Raw genomic sequence first — 23370 nt, 5'->3', positions numbered from 1 at the left:
ACATCCTTTATACAATACGTCGCGTTTTATATGTACACTACGATTATTATCGTAATTATCTTGTGCTCATCTCTGATCCGCCGGCTGATTATCCATTGGTCTAATCTGTGCCGATGGTTATTCGTCGGTAAGCCTTCTCCTGCCGATCTCTAACCTAAATCATTGTAATGACGATGCTGAAATATACCTGCAGGTATAATTTATTCTTACAATTAAGCGTAAACTGATAAATTAATTTATTTATTCATTCATAAACAGGCGGGAAGACAGTTTTTTTACAAACTTGAAACGAGTCTTTAATTAATTCGCCAATAATTATTTGTATAGTTTGAATTTTAAGGTATCATCTGATGATGTTTGGAAAAAAATAATAGCGATTTTAATTTTTTTTTTATCGAAATTGTACGAACTACTCGTGGAGGTTGTTTAGTTTGAACAAAAAATAATGAATCGAATAAAACCTTGAAACTTGCTGATTTGTATTCCTGCGATGCGAGTGAGTAGATCTAAACGAGGAATCATCGATTCTTCGACGTGTGAATTATTGTCACGATCACTGTTATCATCGTTGTATCTGCTGTGCAAAGATCGTCAGCTTTCGTGTAGAGGCAGTTGAAAGTATGCATGGGGTGTACAGTCAGGTTGAAAAAGTGTTGAAACAAAAACACGATGAAGCAGAGCGTTAAAAAGAGCCACTGAAATTTAATCAAATTACATTCAATTATGATGAATGTTTCCGACTGTTCGATTGTTAAATCACAAGTTCAACGTCTGTAAATTATTACGATTTTATGAATAGCGGATTTTTATTTATTTATATATTAGAAAAATTCTAACTCTCGGAGTTTAATTTTTTTCTTGGGAATTAATTTACGAATAATATGAGCTATTTCAAATGAACAGTACAGACGTTTGAATTTTGATTTGAATTTCTTCATCAATCAGATTTAACGTGAACAGTTTCATCGTCAGTCTTTCTGTTAAAATTAACTTTCGTTCCTTAATTTTTCTTGATTCGACAAAATTTTCACAACTGCCTATACATCTCCGTCCGTCCCATCATCGTCAAGACGTGAAAAAATTTAAGGGGGGGGAAATAGTTTCGATCAATCTTTCAGACCGAAGTATGCATTATTGTGCAAGATACGTGGAAGTGAACTAATAATGATTACCGCTGGTCAAACAGAATTTTCCTATCTTTATTGTCATCGTCGTCGAATATCAGCTTGGCCGCAGTGCAGCGGTTGCTTCTTCCCCGTCTCGCAGAGATATGCATAGGCACACACACACACACACACACGGAATTGCGGCTTTCCGTCTGTCCAATACTGACCCTCCTCGACACCGCAGAGTACCTACGCTTATATAACGGATGTACATGACAAACTTACCGAGTACCCGCAGATATTGTATGCATATCAGAGTATACATGTATCATGTAACCATACGTCGAATCTGTCTATATCTCTCTCTCTCTTTCTTCATTATCGATAACTCTTCTCCGCTTCATAGTCACCAGGTTGAAGTTACGAACGTTATCGTAACGAAACATTGGGAAAGAATCACTATTTTCAATAATTTCGTAATGATTTTGAAGGAAGTAAGATTTTGAAAGATGAGTGCGTTTTATTTTACTACAGTTTACTGAATTTCAGACGATTCCAAAATCGCGGATTAACTGTTTTCTTCCCAGCATGAATCGTTAAGATAACGATACTAACTTCAATATAATTCATATTCTTGTTCTCTAATTATACTATGTAGGTACTAAATTATTAGCAGAGTTAAACAAAGTACCAGGAAATCGAATAATAATTATCACAAATTAATTTTTGCACGGTATTATCACGATCATGTGTGCAAAAGCAAGAGATTCGGCGTTACGGAGGCGATAGTCATTTTTTCTGCGTTATAAATTTTTTATTTTGAGCCAAATCGTCATTATAATGTATGAATAATTTTATCGTATTGTACAAGATTTTCGATAATAATTTTTTTTTATTTTTTTGGTAACTCAATATCATCGTCAGTTACAAAGAATACATTTTTCTATTTCGGTTTTATATGTGAAAAATTAGGCACTGCGAACATACGTTGTTATTGTTATTATTATTACAATTGCTATTATTATTCTTACTGAAAAAGACTGGAGCTTGTGTTTTTTTTTTTTAATTTTCATTATTTTCCAGCTATTGTTATTTGCCCGTCAATTTGGTGAAGAAAAAAAGTAGACAGGGAGAAAGAGAAAGAAAACAACAGAAAAGTGGTTGAAACGACTTGCAAAATATTATAAACTTGAGTATATTTAAATCTTTTTGGAAAATGTTTTTCGCTCATCTTTATGTTGTTTAAACGAAGCGTCGTCGATGATTCAATTTTGTCATTGTTACGATTATATTAAACAATTCTATATCTCACATCGGGAGATATAATAAACCGACGCCATTAGTTTAATATAACATAGAACTTCAATTTGGTTGAAATCCGGACACACTGGAATCAAAATTAAGAGTTCCTATGAAATTCAAATGTGCCAACGTGCAACAGCGTTATATACAGTGAGTTTCTCTATCTGCGAAACGATGCGTGCGCCTTAGTCAAGCAACCGGAGTTACAGCTCTCGTGTTCGAGTTGATCATCAATCATCATATTCCTCTCGCCACGGCCATCCCAAAGGTTGTTGCAACAAATGATACTCGTATAGTTGTCGAACATTTAGAACGACTGTGGCAAAATAAGATGCTCAACCTGAAGGTGAGGCTGTAAATCCGGTTGCTTGAATAAGGCGCTCGCATCGTTTCGCAGATAGAGAAACTCACTGTAGCTATATGTATACATAACGTTGTACGTATATGGAGGTATGCAGAGCGAGCAGCTAACGGTCGAATGATTCAACAACGCGCATGCGCTAAAATTTTAGAGCATCAGCAGTTGTTTTGTCAGGAAGAGAAACATTTTTTAGGTTACATACGTAGCCGCGATCTTGGATCTGAACTTGTGACGGTTGGTCAACCTGACAGAACAACTGCTTTTGTTCTATAATTTTAGAGCGCATGCGCGTTGTGTCATTCGACCGTTAGTTACTCACTCTGTGTGTATACATACACATTAGAGTGGTCCTCAAATGGTTTATTTTTTTCAATTCGATGAATCTTCAATTTCTTCACTTTTTTATTTCGAGCCCTGAGTCTCCCTGCTGGTCGTTTTTTTTTTTTTTTTTTTTTTTTTTTTCTTGCAATTCAATTCTTGAGAACTAAAATGGAATTCCTCTACAATCGAAACTAACGACGATTCGAAGTTCAGCTAAGATTAAAAAAAAAAAAGTCTGAAATACGACGTTATATGTATAGCTTGAAAAATGATTTTAAAATAATATACTAAATGAAAAAAAAGACTCACGACTCGTTTGGACCAAGGGGTGAGAATAAAAGTGTGAAAAAATTAGAGAGCAATTTTTTTTTACAATTCAAGCCGATTTATGTCCATCCAACGTTATCGTTCATATGACGACCACCCTAATACACATATATATAGAAACCTAATTTTCCTCTCATCCCTCGATTTTTTCGTCAATTTTTAAGTTCTTTTTTACATTTTTCATTTTTCTACTGTATCGACGATTTTTTAACGAAATTGTAAATAATTTTATCACGTAACAGTTCTTTTTTTGTTACGGTTTCAATAATACGATCTTTGATTGTTGTCATTCTTTGCAGGAAAGAAAACGAAATTATTTTTCTTATTTTTACAAATAAGAATAGGACGGTGAGATTTTCGATCATTTACGAATGACATGCAAACGAAGACGCGTTCGTCGCGTTTGTTTGGTTAGACGATATTGAGCTAAGGGCCGGGGGGAGCCTACCTGCAAGGCCGTTTTTCACTCCAGGCGTACCTTTCATGAATACCCACCTATCCTTACGTGAAATAACCTAACCTAACCTAACCTAATCTAACCTAACCTGGCCTGATCTAAACCGACTTGTGTGTTAAGCCAGGCACGATACGGCCACAAGGTTTTATTTCGTCAGTTTCTATATACACATACTTTTTATATCGTACACTCGCTGCACGTAGCGTTGAATAACCAAAACGTTTCTTAGGAGGGTCTCCGTAACTTAGGTGTATCCGTGTGATAATGTGTCGTGTGGTATTTGAGAATAGTACTAGAAATAGGTTTTAAAGAAAAACTAAGATATCTTTAACCGGACTTATGATTGTATGCGATTAATCAAAATGTGATGGAAAAAAAATTTTAAACATTAGATAACACAAAAAGTTTCGATAATTATAATTATTGCAGGGAGAAGTATCGGGCAGCGTTTTTCACTATGTGTAGCTGCAGAAATAAATGATAATATATTATAATACAACTAGTATTATTAAACTATCTCTGAATTCGTTTTTCTTTTTATTCTGTATCTATATTTCGTATCTATATATATATATGTATGTATGTATAGTATATCTACATACACGAAGGAATAAAATTGTCTGTAATCTAACGAGATACGTGACCGATCTAACTGTGTCAGATATTACGTCTATATAATGGTGTCCATATGTGTAGGTATAATGTATATACATTACACACACGTATGTACCGATATATATATATATATATATATATATATATATATATATATATATATATATATATATATATATACATATATACATATATTTTTTTCCACCCTCTCAAGCCCCGTGAAAATAATGAAATAAAATAATTACATTCAATCAGGTGCATAGATAAGTGAAAGATTATTTGAGATTAGGTAGCAATAGAAAATGAATAGAAAATTTTTTTCTACGAGTGAAGAATATTGATTGTAAAATTTTTTTTATAACTGTTGGCAATTTCCGCGATACATTTCCTGCACATTTCATATTACGTACGTATATTGTACAGATTTCACCATTGGTATTATATATAATAATATGTATATATGTATATTGTATATGTTATACATTATATATTATGTATATATATACATATTGTATATAATGATGATTGTGGAGAGCGGCGGAGGATTTTCTCTCTCTCTCTTTCTCTGGCTCTCTGGCACTCTGATAAGTGTTATCAACTCGAAACTCTCCAGAAGGGTTATCAACCGAGTATAATACATACTGACACCGTTGCCATGCTTTCAAAAGCTGAAAAATATTATATTTAAATATAGGTACATGTATATGAATTAACAACGTGGCTGTCGAGTATTGAATTTATACTATTATTATATTATATTTTACGTATGCACGAGGTGTATTGCTGTCCAATAAACTAATCTTTCAACGATCATTGTAATTGATTGATTGATTGATTGATTGATTGATTGATTGATTGATTGATTGATTGATTCAGCGATTGGTTATCGATTATAATCGATCAATTTTCTATACTATTTCTCTTTATAGAAGATCAAAAGTTTCTTTTTTTCCTTCCGTATGTTTCGTTTCGTTTTGTTTTTGCGCTTACCGCGAGTCTTGGTAATTTTCAATCATAAATTGTGTAATAATTGATGAAAAGCATTAAGTTTTCACTCATTTTTTATTGATTATTACACAAATATCTTTGTAACAGCTGTACAACTGTACTTTAAATTATTCCTAACTACAATTGTTATACAATTTATCAAATAAATGTGAAATGTAGCCTGTTTATTTTACAATATTGTTAAATATAATAATTTAAGATGTTGTAAGCAACGATGGAGAAAAAAAGTTCTAAAAAATCTCAGCGAATAACAATCGAAATTAGAATTTCTCTCTTTTCAACCCTCCTTGTTAATATTGTTAACATAATATGGTGACCTTATTTTTTTTAACACCTTCGTTATTTGTTCCTGGAATTCGGGCCGATTGTACATCAAGTTTGAAACGGCTATTAGCGCCTACTTCTCTCTTCTTCATACACGTACGAGTATCACTCTCGCAACGGCTGACTCGATAATGATTACATAATGCGCTACTCAAAGCCGCGTGCGTGTCGCGTACCTCGGAGGCTCGTCGAAATCTCCTCCCCCCCCGTCGTCGCCGCGCTCATCTCCTGGGACTTATTTCGTACGACATATGTATACTTGTGTATATATATATATATCTTATATTTTATCTCTTTTATACGTGGCAGAGATCGAACTTGAATCGCGAGAGCGATTTTTCTTATCTCAAGTATGAAACTCGGTTTTGCGTTTCAATTCATTCGTCGGTCAATTTTTAGTGTCGTGTAATATATATTTATATGCTTTTTTATTTATTGTTTGGAAACGATGTCTGAATTTGAAAAAGAGAGCGAAGAAGAAGAATTCTGATTTGATCCGTGTTGCTTGAATATGATTTCGACGCGACAAAAATGTAATCCCCCCACCAAAGACCTATTTCACTTTTGTCATTTCGATGAAATTAGTCGGTTATGGCGGTTACGATTGGTTGAACTAGATTAGGGTAAGGTTCTGTTTTAATAGCTCGGGTGCTGCGATCAATTGATATTCTTTCAGACTATCGTTTTCGAGTTATCGTTATCCAAATAATCGTGTTTTTTTTTTCTATCAATCGGCCTTTCAAATTAATCGTCTTTTCGACCGATCTGTCCCTTCGATTGATCATCTTTTTTATCAATCTGTTTTTCGATCGAAATAATCTTTAATTCAAATTAATCCTTTTCTCGATAAATCTGCCCATTTTTAACAGTTTTTTTTCCCATCGATCGGCCTTTTTAATTAACCTATTTTTTTCTTTTTTATACCTTTAATAATCGGTCTCTATACTCATAATTTAGTCGATTGATCTGCTCATTAAATAATCATCTTACGATTAGTCCGCCCTGGCAAAATTATCGTCATTTCGATTATTCGACCCTTAAAATTTGCTCGTTTTTGTCGATTGATTTGCATCTATTGATTTATCGGCTCTTTAAACGGATCAGTTTTTTTGATTAATCGATCCCTTCAGTCAATCATCCTTTCGATCAATTGGAAAAGTATCGATGAAATTCTAGGATCGCTTCATCAATCGTACATCCCTAGTTTCTTTACATTATAACAGAATGTTTTTTCCTCTCTTTACGTTTTTTTCTTTGAAATTTTCATTTTGCACCACCTGCGGGTATATAATATCTATATATATATGCTTGCCTTCTCTTCTATATTTCCGGAAGTGGGCACGTGTCTCATAGTCGCGGCAAAGGCAAAGTCGGGCAGTGTGCATTGGCAGGTTATTACTGTAAACACGTTCTATACTTACGCGTTGGACAAGTCTTGTCAAGCAAGCCGGATGAACGTATTCCTCACCGCAGATAACGAACGTGTACCTGCATGTATCAAGTTATACCGCAGAAAAAGCCTTCCGGGTTTCCTCCCTTTCGATTGTCGTAGTTTGGCGCTTCTGGTCTCTACGGAGATGCGGCTTTTTACCGTCTCACTCTCACGCCACTTTCTTTCCCTATCTTTCTTCCTCCCCTCCTTCCTCATTTCTTTCTTCGTCATTTATCACATGGATATTAAGTTCTTAAACAAATACTTGTATTCATATTTCTATTTTTCTACTTTATTCACTTCGTCTCTTGTTTTTTTTTTTTTTTTTTTTTCTTTCTTTTTTTCTACTATTTTATTTTACAGTTCACGCTTTCAACAGGGCCGCTTCCCCGCTGCGTGAGAAGAGAAACACCGTTTTCAAATAAAGATCGATTGTTGTACATTTTCAATTATTAATCGATATAATAATGTGGGATATAAATTATCTCAATTTCGAAATGAATTAATAATCTAAAAACAACAATTATAATAACAATAATAATAATTATAATAGTAACGATATTTTCATATTAAAATAGAATATTCTTATTATCTTATGCATGTGTGTGTGTGTGTTTTTTTTTCTCGTGCAAAATATTCTATATACGCATGTTATATATTATAATATATCAAAATGAATTTTCAAAGGAAACGAGGGACGAGGTTTTTACGAAAGTGACTGTACGTATACAGTATACTACTCATAGACGTATAATAGTAGTAATAATAACAACAACAACGCAAATTGCCAAGCAACCCCGGCAAGCGTTAGAATCGTGTGGGGTAGGCCAGGGCTTCGAATGGGCAACTTGTTGCGTTCCCTAGCTGCTAGTGTGCCTTCTCTTGTACACATTGCACAATCCGCCAGTTACGAGTACACCGCCAGGTGCGAAAAAAAAAGAACGTTTTATTCGAAGAAATACTGCTTTTTCAAGGTTCCGTAAGGAAAAAAAATTTTTTTTTCGAGACCTCCATTGAAATTCTGGGAATTTTTGCGTCCGGATCATAGATTTTCAGAGTTAGATGACCATGAAATCGGGTCTGAACTCAATTTGCTGTGTGAAACTTTGTACTAGTTTCAACAAATTAATTGTTGATTCTTACAGTTTTTTTACTCATCATATCTGAGGTAAATATTTAGTTTGTTGTAATGAGTTTTAGGGTTTGAGCAAACTGACACAAATTTCAAGCAGTTTTGTATGTAAATATATTTTAATTGAATCGCAGCGTAAATTCTTGGTTCGAATTACGAACGATGCTCGGTTTGTCTTGAATCGCAATGAAATTGAACCCTGATATTTGGATTTTTCTTTACCTTGTAAAAAACCAGAAATAAAATCAATCAAATTTTTTTTTTGTTACGTGCGGAACCTTGAAAAAAAAAACGGAATTTTTTTGAAAAAAGCGTTTTCTTCGGCTGACGCCGACAATTAATTAATAATTACAGGTCAAATTTAATTATCGATTCTGCTTTTTCTTGTTTCTCTGTTGTATGCAAAGCCTTTAATATTTTTCACTCTTCAATTTTTTATTACACACACACACATGTGCGCGCGCACGTATGTTTTTTCTCGTCCTCGTTGAAGTTTGTCATGTTTTTTTTTCTTGAACAAACTTTTGTCTACATTTTTTCCCCAACCGATCCATCTACTGTATTAATCTAATTTTCTTTCTCATTTTTTATGTTTCAGGTGAGTTGTTTTCTAAATGAATCGTTATTCTTCTCTCCACGATCATGTCGATCATCGTTTGACACACATATATCCGTATAACAATTATACGCACACATCATAACGTGAGTATATCAGTACTTTTATAACAATCAAAGAATAAGCAACTATGGGGATATATTCTTATCTTTCTTCGATGAAATTTCTGTCTTTGTAATAACATTTTACAAGGAAAAAACCGCCGTGCGAGAGGCCCCAAGGTCCGGGAAACTGTCAAAATTTGAAGAGAATTAAAAATTGAATGCGTTATACGAAGGAGAATATTGCGTTTATCTACGCACAACATATATTCAATATATTATACATATACAACATATATATATGTATATATAGAGATAGAGATGGATAGGTAATTAGAAGTTTATCATGTCTATAGCAATGTTGGCCCAGTACATAATGACAGAAAATTAATACAGGATACAGCAAATACAAAAACAGGAAAAGCAAGGCGGCAGACAGAAAAGATAATTTGAAATAGGTAACATAAAAAAAAAAAAAAAAAAAAAAAAAAACAAATAAAAGAAATTGAAGTAGATTACAGTGGAGAATACGATGGTAGTTTGAAGACAAGGGATGAGATAAAATAAATGTCAAGTTAGATATGAAAACAGGTGGAGTAAAATGAAGAGTAAAATGAAAAAAAAAGAGATAGAGAGAGAGAGATGAGGATGGAGGGGGAGACGAAAAAATGGTAGATATTGTGTAAAATTTCATCATGTAGGTATATATTATGCATTATATTTGAATGGGGATCAGAGTGAACGTGTGGAGTGGTACAGTTACGCGGTAACTATTTGATGACCTCGATATATATTGTCAACTCGCAGTCGTGTCGCAGCTTCCGCTCTACGTGTGTGTGTGTGTGTGTATATATATAAAATTTATACATATTATATATGCATATATGTGTCCATTACGCAATGCGGTTAATTGGAATATCAATTGACGCGGGGTACATGTGTTTTTATGTGTACATAGGTGACGATGATTTTTTTTTCCCCCTCTTTTTTTTCTTCTAACCTCACATACGAACGTAACGCTAATTCTTGTGATTTTTTTTTTTCCTCTTATCTCTAAGCAATTCTTACTTTGCTTATCTTCGTTCGTCGTTATAACCGATTTGAATAACAAGGATATAATAATAATAATAATAATAATAATAGCAGCGTCGATTCCGTTTATCAGACATTTCATATCAGACGGTATATTGTTTTGTTTGAATTTTTACTTTTCCATTCTTTCTTTTCGTTTTTGACTCCGGGTTGTCGAAAAAAAAAAAAAAAAAAGGGAATGGAGGACTAAAGAAATTGTATCTCGTGTGATACATTTTACCGATCATTTTGCCTTTTTAATATTGTATGTATATTCCACTCTACGTATGTATATATGCATGTATTTATGTATCCGTACGTACATTTGTACGTACCAGCGTGGCTGCGCAATTAGTGTAAAAAAACTTGTCGTTGGCAGCGAATCAAAGACGCGTCGTCGTCGTCGTCGTCGTCGTTGTTGTCGCAGTTTTGTGTTAAAATGCGCGTAGAGTGTGTATAATAAACCGAAGTATTGTATGTATATATATATGTATATGTATACGTACATAACTGCCAAAAATCCAAGACCACAGCGCTAACTTTTCGCGAGATATTTATTATTTACTTATGTGTTTAGCGGCTATTTCTTTGTTGTGATTCTTTTGGTTTTTATTACGTTTAATATGATTTTCGTCATTATTTTATAATTAAACTGAAATGTAATCGGAAGAATGGAATACGCATATGTCGAGAGAGAGAGAGAGAGAGAGTGAGATAATGTATAACGTGCGTGTGTGTGTGTGTGTGTGTGTGTGTATGTGTATGGGGCTTTCCACGCCAACTTATTGTTATTCACCGGCTGATCATGACACTTACAAAGGATTTTTCCAATGCTATAGTACGATCCCTGAAATCTGTTCTTGGTTACTGATTTTTTTTTATTTTCATTTTTTTTTATTGTTGCCCCAGTCTTAAAACATACTTTCAGTACACAACGTACAGTCTTATGCGTACATGCATAATTGTATACCTACATAGGTGAATATATTGTTTCATAAATTACCTTTCATATTTCATATTACATATATCTATATACGTACGTAATTATACGTATAACGCACATGCATGTGTGTATGTAATTATTTATTTAATTTACATGTGGATACACCGGATGTTTGAAAAGTTCAAGGTCTCCTACCTATCTAAAAAATTAAACAATAAATTTTCCTCCCTTCTACAATTCAAGGCTCTTGTCGAATTATATTAGTCGTATAATAAAATATATTATCATACGTATCCAATTGAATGTAGGTATTAAATTCTGACGTTTAAACGTATACACGTATACACGTATGTAAATTTTTTCATCTTCTTATTCTTCTTCTCTGTCTTCTTCGCCGCAAAATTACAACTCGCGTGAAGAAAAAGGAAAAACAAAACAAAAAAAAAAAAAAAAAAAACAAAAGCAAAAAAGCAAAAAAGAAAGGCGAAAATATACGAGGAATCAATCGGTCAGCGAATCAATCAGTTTCTCGCTAATTGCAAAAATAAAATACGAAACATTATCACATCATCATTGTTATTTCTATTCGTAGACTGGTTCTTGACCTAGGAATGTATACGTATGTACGTACATACGTAAACGCATGGATGCGCGCAGAGGTATCTTGGCGAACGCGGCTTGATGAATGCACATGTATGTATGTACACCTACGTCCTACATGCACATGATTGTATTATGCGCGCGTGTGAAGACGGCGGGGAAACGATTTGTGCACGACCTACGTCAACCGAAGGTGATTTCGGGTTAGGCTGCTGCTGCTGCTGCTGCTGCTGCGTTGTCATTCCCCCTCCTCTTTTTCGCTGACGCGACGTTTGCCGCCACATCGTGCAACACTTTTCCAAATTCTCGTGTAACGTAATTACCGCAGCATGCGGATGGTATTTTGCATTTATTTTGTTGCGTATCAGTAGAAGAAAAACAAAACAAAATATCTAATTGAAAAGAAGCTTAATATATATATACATATATATATATATATATACATATTATATACACACATATGTTTTTTTTTTCTTTTATTTTACTTTCATTAATTAACCTAACGAAAAGGAATTAATTATAATTAGCCCGATGGATCGTGCGTCGGATAAAATTTTTGGTAATGATTGAAAACACTTGAAATCTCAACGGATGTATGCATATATGTACATTTAATAATAACAGTAATAATAACGACGACGATGATGATTATGAACGCCTACTTGCATATTACAGCTATAATATTCACATAATTCACATTCATAGTTAATTTTTCGCGTTTTGGTTGTATAATATAAAAATGTTGTAGGTATCCAGACACCTAGAGAGAGATCTTTTACCACATCGTGTGTACCTATTGTGGTAAAATAATCTAAAGTAAAATGCAGTATTTTTTGGTACTTTTTCTTTCTTCAGATTTTACAACGCGGGCTTTTTATTACAATGTTAAACAGTCATTGATCGAGATTTTTTTCTTCTTCTTGTAAAAATAACACGAATTGATTCACGAATTGTTTTCGAGGACCTAATACATATTAGAAAAATTTCGGACTAAACAAAAAATATGAGGGTCTGACCTTGTCGAGGTTACGAGAAACGAAATTTTGGAAACGTGTTTTTTTTTTTTTTTTTTTTTTTTCTCCCCCCCCCCCGCAATATATATTTGCATACGTATTACGCGGTTTGTGCCGATCAATCTAGTTGTAAGGTGATTTTGTAAACTCTACAGAGGATTTGATGTTATGACCACCGTCGATTTTTGCGTTTCGTACGACGAGACTGGCGGGGAATTAATAAACATCGAACGCTACTGCTTTCGCAATTCACAGAAAGAGAAACAGAGAGAGAGAGAAAGAGAGACTGCGCGATGGATTATAGACGCGGGGAGAGGAGGACTAAGCGTTATCACTTCGGTGATGATTGCGGGCTGTCCTATCGACAGGTTTTGCGCGCCAAACAAACATTCGCGAGTAGTATAAAGTCTCTCTTCACCGCACTCCTCTCCTCCTCGAGTCTATAAATATGTGTACAATATAAACCACAAGTATCGTTGACTGGTGTCAATGATTTTTACCTCATACACCTAATGCAAATGCGTCTGTCCACGTGTATAATTAATAAGATCGCAAATAGAGAATATTATACACACAGATAGAGATGCATGCGTGGCAAATGTCGGTGACGAAAATAAAATTGAAAATATTATAAAATTACTCAATTGTACACGAGAATTTTTTCGCAATAATTTTCGTTATTTTACAAATATTTTCCGTTAATATGATAGATCCGAGAGAAAAAGCAAAAAGTTACGTCGAAGGGACGTTGATTTTTGTTTACTCGCAGTTTTTTTTTTTTTTTTTTTTTTCCAAGTTTGTTTTCTATTTCTATTTTTTTTTTTTTCTCACACTTTGCGTTTTGTTCCAGGAAAAATTATCACACTTCATTACTTAAGTGTGTTTTAAATTCAGGAAAGACGAACACTAGCGAAAAACGCAATTGATTTGCGTGAGGAATTGCAACATTATTGCATATCGCCGTATTATTAATATACATATATATATGTATATACACACATGCACATATACTGTGAAATATTATAAATATTATTAACTGTGAAATGTGTATGTATTGTACGCCTGCTGCAGCGCAAAAGCCGCCTGACCTTTGATCGGTCAAACTTGTATGTTTATTTTTTTTCTCCCCTACCCCCCCACCCCCACCCCCCCGCAATTCTTTTTCGTTTCGAGCTTGGTAAACGCAAAAATTTCAACCATCTTCCGCTATATGCAAATACACGTGTGTGATATATACGATGTGGATGTACGTCTCCATAAATAGATTATATTACCTACATGCAGGGTGTAGAGAGTAGAACGCAAAAATAGTTTAGAGAGTCTTACGATATACAAGTAATCCGTTCAATCGATTCATTTTCGTACAATGTCACTTTTTTTATACATACATTTTTTTAACTTATACTGATTTTGTTACGTTTTTTTCCTTCTCTCCCTAGTAGCGCGAAATCGGCGCCGAACGTTCCAAGTTTAGAAACATGACCTAACGTAACCTAATTCTGTACGGGATTCTTGGTACATTGATTACGTTTAAAATATGTGAAAATCGATGAATCACCGACTTTTTACGCTCCCATCTTCTTCAACTGTCACGCGTTTTAAACGATTTCATTATTAATTCATTGTACTCTGTGTTTATTAAGAATTAAAAAAAAAAATTATACCCTCTCCTGGGGGATGGGGGTGTCTTTTACAAATTGTATAAAAAAGTGTACAGAAATATCACTTTATGATGGCGATCGAGTCAGAATATCGCAACGCCCACTGTGCCACACAATCCGAAATCCGGATATCCAGTCGCTCTTTTTACCTCTCTCTCTCTCTCTCTCTCTCTCTCTCTCTCTCTCTCTCTCTCTCTCTCTCTCTCTCTCTCTCTCTCTCTCTCTCTCTCTCTCTCTCTCTCTCTCTCTCTCTCTCTCTCTCTCTCTCTCTCTCTCTCTCTCTCTCTCTCTCTCTCTCTCTCTCTCTCTCTCTCTCTCGTACCCGGGGGTCACTTTCAGAGTTTATTAGCTTTGCTTAGAAGCTATATTCTTATATTATATATATATATATATACACAATATGTATGTGTGTGTGGCTTATAGGTATTTCGTATGAATGTGCATCCGTAAAGTCGACTGGCGGCTAGCCGACGAGTTAGGATAATGGGATGGTATCGGTGGTAGGTGGGGATGGGGAGGGGGGGGGGGGGGGCTGGATGTATGGCTGGACGGGTGTGGGACAGACGGATCAGTGCTTACGTAACGCGGTAAGCAAAGTCTAAACTGTACCGTTTGGACGTCGCCGTCGTCGTCGCGAGGGGGCGAGGGCGGGGGGGGGGGGGCTTCCCTGGTTCATCGAGATCATCGTCGCGTTGCCGGTAATGGCGTCCCGCCTGAGTGCAATTTTTTCCCCTCTACTTCTGGTTTTTTTTTTTTTTTTTGTTTTTTTTTATGGCGGGGCGGGGGTGCGGCTGGTTTGTTTCATTTATTTACAATGATTGGTGTATATATATATATATATATATATGCATATTGTATGTAATATGAATGTGTTTGTTTGTCGTACAGCGTGTCATAGATCATTATCGATACATATATACACACACACACACACACACACTTATGAATGCATATGTGTTTACGAATTACACATATCGCAATGCAACGTATTTTATATATAGGTATGTATGTGTGTGCAACGTTTAAACCGAACGGCCACGACCTACGCCAACGAAACCCAAGGTGACAGAGCAGCGACGTCGCGAGAATCCCCTCAAACCTTCTCCTCTCTTATTTTCTAGTCCCCTCCCCCCCCCCCCAAACCCCCTCCTCCCCCCACCCTGCTCCCCACCAGCCAAATTATTCGTATAACATACGTATTCATGTGTAAACGTGTATAATATGTATACATTCGTAGTGTCTCTGTAAGCTCTAGAGTAGATTAAATAAGTAGCTCGAGTTATGGAAAAATAAAAAGAGAGGGGGATGCTAACCCGTTCATATTGTCAAACGCGCCGCAATATATATATTTTTTTTTTTTCTCTTCCATCAGGTGATTGATAATATATGTTTACTAAATATTTATTTATACTTTATTATTATAGGTATGAGTATGTGTTTGTTGTATCTATTTAACACACACACACACACACACACACTTATGCATAAAAGTATACATCGTATAATTACTTAGTTCGCGTGAATTGACGATTTTGCGGATTATTTTGTGTACTTTTTATTCTATACCGTATTAGAAGAAATTAAAATGATGCTTTTCTTCCGATTGTTAATAATTCTTTGTTAATTATTTTATTATTTATTCAGTTCAATTATGTACAGCGTCTTCTCAACTCTTCGTTTTTTATTTGTTTTTTTTTTCATTTCGTGCCCGTCAAACGGTAGGGATCGATTGCGACGAGCCAGATAGAAGGAAAAGTAAGAAAACGAAATGAGGAAGAACAGATCTTGAAACGATGAAAAAAAAAGAAGAACAGGAAATAATGACTATAGAGTCTACACGACTTTGCTAAATTTTTGCAACGCATATTTTTCCTTCGCGTGTATAAATAATCGTAAAGTTGAGACGCCGTGAGCAAACGTGTGCATGTGGATGGATCTGCCGGGTGAATTCATATGTAGGTACCGTAAATCGTTTCTCAAATTGTATATCATAAGTAAATTGATGAATATGAGTGTGGTTTTTTTTTTTTTTTTTTTTTCTCTATCTATCAACCTAGCACGGCACGGAGACGAAACGTTGCTGCATAATAAATTCAGTACGGGTCGAAGCGAGAAATTTTTTATACGCTGAAATTAGCATTCGATGATTATTCAAGTGCGTTTTTTATACACATTGCTCGATACGTATCTGTCCGTACACGTCGTCGTCGTCGTCGTCGTCTGTCATTCGCGCTTATTTCTTTCACCTAACGAAGACGACGCGACTGATTGATCCTACATATACTCATTCGTATATCGTAATGAATTTCATACTCTATTGGTCAGTTACAAGTCGCTACAGTTATACCAGTTCCATGTATTACTGGCTGTAAGGTAAGTATGTACCTTGAACGGCGATAGCGATCGACCAGACATCGGAAGCCTCCCCTGGTGGTCGCAAACGACTCTCCCACATGTACATACATACCTTCTACTTCAGGCCATTCGGTCGTTGCGTTGCGTGGCGTTGGCATAACGTACGCATGTGCGTTCATATCAGACGGGATTTTGGCGTAGTTGCAAATAATTTCTTTCTTTTTTTTTCCAATTTCCTTCTTCTCTCTTCTTCTTCCGATTATTTTTTTTTTGTTCTTCCTTTTTCACTTGTTCTCGACAATTTTTAAGCATCTTAGACGCAATTTCTTCCGACGAATTTGAACGATGAAAAATCGTTCCGACTGAAAATTTTTGTGGGAATTTTTTTTCTGTCGTTTTCGCGGATGCTCGGAAATTTCTGGACGTCCAGGTTTTTTTCTCTCTCTCTCTCTCTCTCCCTCTCTCTATCGAACAACCCGGATGTCACGCGGATTTTCCGGATCTTCCGAATGTCCTGAAATTTTCCGGATGTCCCAGGTTTTTTCCTCCTTCGCTCCTGTGAACGTGTCCCGCGATTCGTATCGATTTCGGGAAAGTTTTGAAAATTATTGAAAAATGAAATTCAATGATCAAGATTTCAATCAAGATTTTTTTCACAATGGACTTCCGTTAATGTTTCAAATCCAAATCCAAGAATGTCTAACGCATATATACGCATACCTGGATTTTTAATTAGGATATGTACCTACCTCAACACACGATTGCGTGTACAATAACTCGCGAATGTATTTCCTCAACGTGACGCATGTATCCATATACATACTTACTCACGTACGTAGTAATTTGTCCGAAGCATCTTTCGGGACTGATTGTCGTCGTTTCCACCTATACAAATAATAGCGCAGCATGCGGAAGTAAGTGGCGAGCGAGGGGCGAGGGGGTACGGGGACTGCCCAAACCGACTATTATTAATTGAAGTGACTTCTCTCCGCGCACATGCACACATATTACATACAATATACATGCAAATAATATACGTACACACATACAAACCTGAATTATAGTAATACATTGTATATATATATATATAAACATTATAGTACGACGTATAGTATTCAAGTTATATATACCCGATGATCTCACGATCTTTACCGCCAATTAGATACAAGTTATATGTATATATAGTGCGAAGCGATATCGATATTTATACACCCATCTTTTAGTGGCAGTTATAGGTATTTTGGTACGCGTAGTATGTATATAGTATGCATAGATATGTGTCGTGTGCGTGTGCGTGTACGTACATTTACGTATACTGCGCGTGTTGCTGCACTGACTGCAGACAGCCGCTCTTCGTCGCCCTCGCCCCCACCCCCACCACCCTTTCCCCTTTCCCCACCCCCCACCCCCCACCCCCCACGTGTCTCCTCGCGTCGTTACCGCCGCCCTCCCAGTCAGGACGTAACGAGGGGCGGAGGGGGGCAAACCTCGCACGTTCGCCAGCCGCGTTGTCCGAGGTCGGTGCTCAAGGTTGCGCGTGACGTCACGAGTTATTTCGCCGCCGCCGCCGCCGCCGCCGCCGCTGACTGAACGCGGGATCACCTCACCACTTCCACCTCTAAACGTGGATTTGGTGGGGCGCGGAAGGGGGAGGGGGAGGGGGAGGGGGGCAAGCCGTGGTAGCGGAACAAAAAGAGATTCCACATTCGCGGAGGCCCGTCGCGTTTCGCGGCTGATCTTTGATTCTACGTTCTTTGGATGGTTGGTTTTTTTTTTTTGCTTGCTTGTTTTTATTTCGCGCATTTAAAAAATTTTTAAGAATCTCGTAAAATCTTGAATCGTATGAATTGAATGTTATTGTACATACGCGATATTTTTATTATTTTAATTGTTTTTTTTTTTTTCTATATTTCTACTTGAGTTGTGGTGGTAAATTTTTGTATACTGCGGATAGTCGATAGGTTTATTTGTAATACCTAATTTAGTCAGTATATCGTGGAAAAGTATGGCAGAAATGTATCAGTATGATCGTGTATCGTTGAATGGGGAAATGTTGAATGAAAAACGAAAGATTGAGAACCTTATGTAAATTGAGAAACGCCGAGGAAAAATTGCGGTAAATGATCGTTTATTGGTTTACACGATAACTTCGAGGATTTTTTTTTCTCAGGTCAAACGAATGTGTAGGATATTTTTGAGAGAAATCGGTGTACTATGAAATTTCAATTTTAACATTTTGACTTTGGATACCAGAAGTTAATTTCTTTTTTTTTTTTATCATACGAGCATACGTCCTTAAATTTATTTAACGATTTGTAATTTTTTTCCCTCCCTTTAATCTCATAATTAGACGAAATAACTCGATCCATTCAATTGTTATCATCGTAATTGTTATTGCCGTTTCGCATCAGTAGCATTATTTCTCACAACAAGACGATATTATTTCGGGACCTTCAGAGTAATTTCTTTCACTTGCTTTTTTCAAAATTTTAATCTACCAATGGCTCGGCATCCATGATTTCGTTATGTATTCAAGTCCGCACTGTACATTTTACAGTGCCTGTATTTTTCATTTATTTTTCGGGAAATTCAATATTTGTCATGTCCGTTTGTCGGCTCATCGCTCGCTGGTTCGCTTGCCAGTCGTGTCCGGTCTCACCATTCGTAGAGATAATTCAACGATAAGGCTAATCGAAAGAGACCGTTTCTCTTTATGCTACTGGAATTTTCATTTAAATACTAGCCCGTTTATAATTACAGCAAGCATGCCTCGAATTTTTTTTAGAAACATTCTGGCTTTATAAATATATAGATATATGTATATTATAAATAAATTCTGGCTCTTCGTACCTACGTATTGCGCAAAATAAAAAGAAAGGAATTAAAAATGGGTTTAGGCAAATAGTAGTCTTCGAAAAATTCGCCTCTATTGTCAGAAATGCATTTTCTCTTTCAATTTTTGTTGCGTTTTTACTTAATCTACTTATAGCTTCTAACATTAAATTGCAGTTTGACTTGAATGCTTGTAAATATACGTACGCGACACTCGATGATTTAGTATCGTTATATCACATCAGCGTAAATTGAGACTGTTCGTGGCTAGAGTGAAACTCTCGATGATTGCAATGATGGTGCTGATAATAATATCATCACGGTCCTCGGCGCGTGCACTTCAATTGTTGCGCAAGAGTCAAGACCGCGAATGTCGCATGTAGACTCTGTCTGTCTGTATGTCTGTCTGTCTGTCTGTCTGCTTGCCTGCCTGCCTCTCTGTCTGTCTGTTCCTTGTATTGCCCACTGAGTGCTTGCACATATTTCGTCTTTGCACAGTGAATGAAAAATATGGTAAAAGTTATCCTCAGCCTTGATTTGAGGTCAAGATAAGTCAAAAGGAATGTCACCGTGACCATGAAAATCGTTAAAAGACTAACATATTTTGGGTAAGTCGAACCATATGTCAAGGTTCGGGCTTGCATTCTTTTGACCAATTCGACTTGTAGGAAAATTATAATCAAGATAAAACAAAAAAAGTTCCCGGAACTGTTCATCCGGGTTTGAAATTTCTTTTAAGAAAACTGTCAACTAATGGGACAGCGATTCTTTTACTTCAGTGCTCTTCGCGATCAGTTTGATCACTGGGATAAAAAAATATTTGGATACAGAATTGCAAGAACGATTCATCTAATTTCAAAGATGATAAGTAAAATTGCGATCGCTTGGTGACGTTCATCAAGAATGAATAATCATTCATCTCCGTATATTATCGTAAATGCTTCATGGACGTTTCTCACGGGGAAAATGTGTTTCTTCGCTTAGACCCATTATTATTAATATCGTAACCCTTTTCTCTAATATATCGTATAGGTAATACAATTCGAGGCGTCGTCATCTAAATGTCCCCGGGATTATGTCGGGTTGGTAATCGATCACGATCAGCGTCATTATCATTATCGCACTGTCCAAAATGCGGAACAGCTTTTGCCCCGTCTACAGGATAAGTAGAGAGTACCGGGGGGCCGCGATGACTACAAGGAACGAGGAAAGTCTGGCGGAAACGTGCAGGATTGTGTGCGTGTGTCGGTCATAATCAGTTCTTCTCCTGTGGGAATCGCCACGCTTCGTACGATCGGTTTTCCTCTTTCCATTTTTCCACGCTCCCACAGGAGTTGGCGGTGCGCGGGCGGAGGGACGAGGTCGGCTTTGAACTACTCAGTTCTGGCATTGTCACCCTGATGCCGTTCAAAGACGCCTCCTGCAATGCTCGGAAGGGTTTGCTCGCCAAGGTATATAAACCCCTAATCGCCGTTAGTCGCGTGGGACGATCCGAGTTCTCCTACTCGTTGGCCGCAGTTGGCCTCTGGCCACTTTTATACTTCGAACATCTGTCCTTTCTGGTTTCTGTCCTTCCTCGATGCAGAAGTATGCAGATTTTCAAAATCGTTCCCGATCCCTTCGGCCTATAGCCTTCCTCCTATCTCTGTCTTCATCGGTCTTTTCCAACACTCCTTACTGTACCCTTTTGTGCACCGTATTGTAGACCCCTAGATGTGGTCTCATGAGTGGTGGGTGTCTGGACAATCTTTCGAACGAGAGTCTTCTTTCTATTCTATATTTATTTTTGATCCTTGGATGTGGTTCGGTTCACTTTGCAGTTACGAATACCAGTTTTGGACAGCGATCCGTTTAAGCCTAATCTAACCTAACATGACGAAGCGTAACGTACCATCAGATGGACGTTACTTATATCGTTCTTTCGTAACCTAACCTTACTTTTACTACGCTGCAAAAGTTCGTCGCATATTGCAGCTGTGCTTCTCGCTTCTTTTCCGGATTTTAGTATAATGGTTACGACGCTTGGATTTTATTCCGTCATCTGTGGTAAACACTGCAGCTGTCCTCGAAAGGGTTGCGTAGAATTTTCTGAATGCACCCCTATGCCGTGCAATATGTATAAATAGAAACAGCCTGCGGAACTGGCCTGTGCAATTTTGCGAAATAACGCGTCACGTCGTAACTATGGACAGATGCTGTACGCCCACGATGAGTTATATATTCCACTCACGCTATACATTCACGCGAATGCTCTTTGTCGTCTCTACATTACGTGTTGTCAATCCAATGGAAAAAATCACCGTGTCTCACTCGATGCGGTTAAACGCCCCGCACTGTAATCTAACATCCGATTAGGTATTGCTCCGCAGGCTATGAATCCGCAGCAGAGACGGGTTCATTGTCGTTATTGTCTAATTCTTATGTGATTAAAAGCTTTCTTACATTCTATCATACTTTTTCCTCATTCTGAAAAATTTCATTGGTAATAATGAAATTAAATAAAAGGGTCGAAGATTCTGTGAATTTATGGAAAAAGTTTAAGGAACAAGTAACCTTGTACACTTGAATGTAAGAGAAATTTCGCATCTCTCACGGCGGTTGTTCTTCATAATTGCAGATCGATCTGAAACAATCGTCATGAGTTTCTTTTTTTTTGTCACATAAAATTTACATAGTCGTATGATAATATCGAGTACTTATATCGATCATACTTCTTCGTAGTCGTAAAACTATTTGTTAACCAAATGAAACGACCCCTGAATCAAGCGTCTGAAAAAGATACTATAAACGCAGGATGGCAGGGGGTCAGTAGTGAACCCGACGTACCACACTCGAATTCACGCGTGCATATTCGCGATGCTTTTGTTCCACTGTAAGTATATATGAGAACGCAGTGTGTTTGGTACATCGTATAGAAGTGGTGGTTGTAACGAAGGAGGAGGTGCGGCAGCCGAATCGCGGCTTCTTCGTCAGCTAAAGCAGCAGCAGCAGCAGCAGCAGCAGCAGTAAAAGCAGGTTTAAAACATATTTTTGCTAAAAACGTTTGCCGCTCGTGTTTATATAAGTGCCTGTCTCATTCGGCCTCCTCACCACCATGCATGCATGGCTTGTCTCTGTTTCTGGGTAGATGAACGTCTACGAGACTACTTTACATTGCAACGATTATTAAAATAAACTTTGGCTCATGCGTATTATGCATCGCGAGTACACTGCAAAATGCGCCATATTTTGTTGGCCGGTTGACGGTGATGCTGGGTTCTTCTTCTTCTTCTCCTCCTCCTCCTTTTCCGTCAATCAATGACCTTGCAACGTAAGCTGTAAAGCAGCAAGCGAATTCCAAACTATCAACAGTCCCGGTAGGTACTGGGTCATAAATGGTTCAGGCCAAATCGTTACAATGCCCACTACGCATTACACATTGTAATCGAGGTTTGGCACGAGTTTCTCATGCTGCCTGTGTCGCTGATGTACCTATACTCGCTCCTCGGACCTTTCAGACGCACCGAAGTGTCCGCGATTTACGAGTACTCGAGGAGGTAAAATTGGTGATAAGGAAACAAATTCAAAACTCTGCCTGACAGACAAAAAATCGAGTCCATTCTTTTTCCTGTTTCTCTCTCTCTCTCTCTCTCTTCTTCTTCTTCTTCTTCTTCATCATCATGGAAGTCCAGTTAAGTACCTTGAATGTATCACAGTACTACTAATCGGGATTCCGGAATTTTTGATTAATCGATCAACTTCCCCCTCCCCCCTGCCTCCGCGCTCTTTCTCTCTATCACTCTATCTCTCTTTACAATCATTTCTCAGTCTGCAGTCCATTCACGACGATTCGCGCACTGCGCAGCATTTGTGC

The 23370-nt window shown here is 36.9% G+C and overlaps 1 protein-coding gene and 1 long non-coding RNA gene across 2 annotated transcripts in view; both read left to right on the top strand.

Annotated features, from left to right (window-relative positions):
* The window catches only part of LOC124408592 (forkhead box protein O), a 118821-nt gene that overhangs the window by 22389 nt on the left and 73062 nt on the right, over positions 1 to 23370 (top strand). The window lies entirely within an intron of this gene.
* Positions 2768 to 22307, top strand: LOC124408593. Its single transcript, XR_006929451.1, has 3 exons — positions 2768 to 2830; positions 17422 to 17426; positions 22296 to 22307. It is a non-coding gene; the product is annotated as an uncharacterized LOC124408593 (long non-coding RNA).

This window comes from Diprion similis, chromosome 8, assembly GCF_021155765.1.
Source record: "Diprion similis isolate iyDipSimi1 chromosome 8, iyDipSimi1.1, whole genome shotgun sequence".
Taxonomy (NCBI): Eukaryota; Metazoa; Arthropoda; class Insecta; order Hymenoptera; family Diprionidae; genus Diprion; species Diprion similis.
This window is presented reverse-complemented; position numbering and strand designations above follow the sequence as displayed.